This window comes from Eriocheir sinensis, chromosome 1 (assembly GCF_024679095.1).
Source record: "Eriocheir sinensis breed Jianghai 21 chromosome 1, ASM2467909v1, whole genome shotgun sequence".
Lineage (NCBI taxonomy): Eukaryota > Metazoa > Arthropoda > Malacostraca > Decapoda > Varunidae > Eriocheir > Eriocheir sinensis.
This window is the reverse complement of record NC_066509.1, coordinates 535,575-539,288: the sequence shown is the minus strand read 5'-3', so window position 1 is coordinate 539,288 and position 3,714 is coordinate 535,575. Positions and strand designations below refer to the sequence as shown.

The window sequence follows — 3,714 nt, the reverse complement described above, 5'->3', positions numbered from 1 at the left end:
AGGAAGACACAGTAAATGAAGCTCCTGTGCAAATTTCACTCCGACACACACACACACACACACACACACACACATGCCCTCCCCCTCTCCCCCCCCCACACCACCACCACACACACACCTGCTCCTTGTATATGCTTGTCCGCAGTGTTGCCAGCTACGAGTGTGAACGCCAACAGAAGTGTCGCCCTGTCAGTCATTAGAGAAAGCAATCAGTTGTAATGGAGATTGATGACCGTTTCTTTCTCTTTTGCTGTTCTTAAATATGTGGCTGTCCGTCTGGTATGTCTGTCTGTCTGTGGGTCTGTATGTGTGTCTAGGTTTGTTCTTCCTTCTTAATGCTCTTGTGTATAAGAACATAAGAACATAAGAACGTAAGGAGTTTGCAAGAGGACGGTTGCCCTATACATGGGAGACAGCTAACAGTAACGGTGAAGGGGAGACGTCCCTTCTCGGCCTCGCTTTCTGCCTCTGTAGAGCTCCACCCAGAGGGACACAAGAAACAGAAAGACGGAGACACTTTAGTAGGCCCAGAATAAGTAAGTGAAAGCGCTTGCCGTAGTATAATTCTATCTTTGTTTATTTACCTGATTATACACTGTCTGTTGTTATAGATTAATAAGTGACATAAGTGACATAGAATGCTGAACGTTAGATGCTAAGTGAAGTGCTCAGCTGCCCGGTTTAGTGCTCAGAGACACGGGCGTTTTCGAGTGTCATGATTGTGATCCTGGCGGTAAGTGTTATTGTTGACAGGTTGGATCACATTATATTGTGCGTCTACGAAAAGGGTCATTTCATTTTCCTACCGCCCATGAAGCCCACGGAGCTATATCTTCTATATTTTCCTTATTTTCCTTTTCTTGGTGTTTTATTTCTACGTTATTTTCTGTGCGTTCTTATTACATTATCTTTTTTCCGTTCTCTTTATGCCATCCATTTTTTGGTCTTCTGTTTCCGTTTGGATGATCCGTGTGTGTCTTATGCCTTTCTCGATGTTGTTTTCTTAACTATCCTTTATTCGGTGTTCCATCTTATATTATTCTATTTTGTCAGGTTCTAATTTCATATTCTTCTTCTCGTGTGTTCGCTTTTATTTTCCTTTTATATGTTGATTCCCCTTGGTGGATTGTCTACGACGCCTATAACGAGCCCCACCTGCCCGGTTGGTTGTGTGTGTGTGTGTGTGTGTGTTTGGTTGGTTTGATTTCGGAGTTTTCCTTCTCCTAGGAAGACTGCCTACCACGGCTAACGACCCCCTCCTGCCCGGGTTTGTGGTCAGAGTTATCCTTCTCCTAGGTGAACTGCCTCGCGGCTAACGATCTCCACCGTCCCGGGTTTGTAATCGGAGTTTGCTCTCCTAGATGAACTGCTTACGCTAACGACCTCCACCTGCCCGGGTTTGTAATCGGAGTTTGCTCTCCTAGATGAACTGCTTACGCTAACGACCTCCACCTGCCCGGGTTTGTAATCGGAGTTTGCTCTCCTAGGTGAACTGCTTACGCTAACGACCTCCACCTGCCGGGTTTGTAATCGGAGTTTGCTCTCCTAGGTGAACTGCTTACGCTAACGACCTCCACCTGCCGGGTTTGTAATCGGAGTTTGCTCTCCTAGGTGAACTGCTTACGCTAACGACCTCCACCTGCCGGGTTTGTGGTCAGAATTTTCCTTCTCCTAGGTGAACTGCTCACGCTAACGGCCTCCACCTGGCCGTGTTTGTTGTTCGGAGTTGTCCCTCTCCTAGGCAGATTGCCTACCACGGCTAACGACCTCCACCTGGCCGTGTTTGTTGTTCGGAGTTGTCCCTCTCCTAGGCAGATTGCCTGCAACGGCTAACGAGCTCCACCTGCCCGGGTTTGTTGTTCGGAGTTGTCCCTCTCCTAGGCAGATTGCCTACAACGGCTAACGACCTCCACCTGCCCGGGTTTTTTATTCGGAGTTTGCTCTCCTAGGTGTACTGCCTATGACGGCTCACGAGCCCAACCTGCCCGGGTTTTTTATTCGGAGTTTGCTCTCCTAGGTGTACTGCCTATGACGGCTCACGAGCCCAACCTGCCCGGGTTTTTTATTCGGAGTTTGCTCTCCTAGGTGTATTGCCTATGACGGCTCACGAGCCCAACCTGCCCGGGTTTTTCATTCGGAGTTTGCTCTCCTAGGTGTATTGCCTATGACGGCTCACGAGCCCAACCTGCCCGGGTTTGTTGTTCGGAGTTTGCTCTCCTAGGCAGATTGCCTACCACGGCTAACGATCTCCACCTGCCCGGGTTTGTGGTCAGAGTTTTCCTTCTCCTAGGTGAACTGCTCACGCTAACGACCTCCACCTGCCCGGGTTTGTGATCGGAGTTTGCTCTCCTAGGTGAACTGCTCACGCTAACGACCTCCACCTGCCCGGGTTTATTGTTCGGAGTTTGCTCTCCTAGGCGAATTGCCTACCACGGCTAACGAGCCTCACCTGCCCGGGTATATTGTTCGGAGTTTGCTCTCCTAGATGGACTGCCTACCACGGCTAACGAGCCCCATCTACCCGTGCAGATCTCCGGTACCTCCGTGGACGCCCTGAGGAACACCAAGGTGCCCTTCGGGGAGCCCTCCAGTACTGCCACGCTCGCCAGGCAGACCTTGGGCTCGCTGGCGCTCCTTATCCCTGCCGAGGCTCGCGGAGGGCGAATGCAAGAACTCGCTTCTTAAAACTACCAGACTGGATTATGAAATTAATCGTAAATACTGTGAATGCGCTACTCACCGCGTTTATCGTTTCTGGGATGGAAAGTCGAAGGGCCTCGGGAACGCGCACAGAACATCGGAAAACTTCCTCTGTTTCCCTCTTTCTTTCCTACTTTTCATATTTCTTTTTTATTATATGTTCCTTATCTCTAGTAGTCTGATTTACTATTCACTTATTAATTATTTCGCTCTTATTATATAGATAATTGAGTAGAAAATGTCCGGAGGGGGAAATGTCCAGAAGGGAATATGTCCAGGAGATAGCATGTTCGGCACCCACTACTACTACTACTACAATTACTTCTACTACTACTACTACTACTACAACATAAATGATACCTCCACCCATGTTTATTTTCCCGACACGTAATCATGGAGGGCTCCATAGCTGTCTGTCTGTCTGTCTCTTTCTCAATCTCGGTATAAATAGAAACATCAAATTTAAGTTTAGCTCTGCCCGTGTCTGCGTCCGTCTGTCTGTCCGTCTGTCTCCTCTTCCATCTCAGAATTCTTCAGTCCCAAGTTTCCTTATTCCCTTCTCCTCTTAAATCAGGGGACACGCTGCTCTCAAAACCCTTCCTTCCTTTCCTCCTTCCTTCCTTCCTTCCTTCCTTCCTTCCTTCTTTCCTTCTCATATCGTTCCTTGTCCCTCCCTGTACATCTTCCTCTCTCTTTTGTTTTATTTTGAATGCTGAGAGTTACGTTGTTTCTTTCTCTTCCTTCTCCTCCTCCTTCTCCTACTCTGTTTCTGCTCCTCCTCTTCCTCCTTCTCCTACTGCTGCTCCTTCTCCTCCTTCTCCTTCTCTATTTCTGCTTCTTCTTCTCCTTCTTCTCCTTCTCTGTTTCTGCTTCTCCTTTTCCTTATTCTTCTTCTACTCTGTTTCAGCTTCTTCCCTTCCTTCCCCAAAACTATCTTCCCCACCTCACCCACATAACCCTTTCCCACTTCGCTTCCTTCCATCCGTTCCTTCCCCATCCCTCTCCCTCTCTTCC

General features: G+C 48.4%; 1 long non-coding RNA gene across 1 annotated transcript; it reads right to left on the bottom strand.

Moving 5' to 3' along the window:
- Positions 1-792: 792 nt before the first annotated feature.
- Positions 793-2,273, bottom strand: LOC127001918 (uncharacterized). Its single transcript, XR_007755566.1, has 2 exons — positions 2,186-2,273; positions 793-2,117 (listed from the first exon to the last, which is right to left on the bottom strand). It is a non-coding gene; the product is annotated as an uncharacterized LOC127001918 (long non-coding RNA).
- Positions 2,274-3,714: the final 1,441 nt, after the last annotated feature.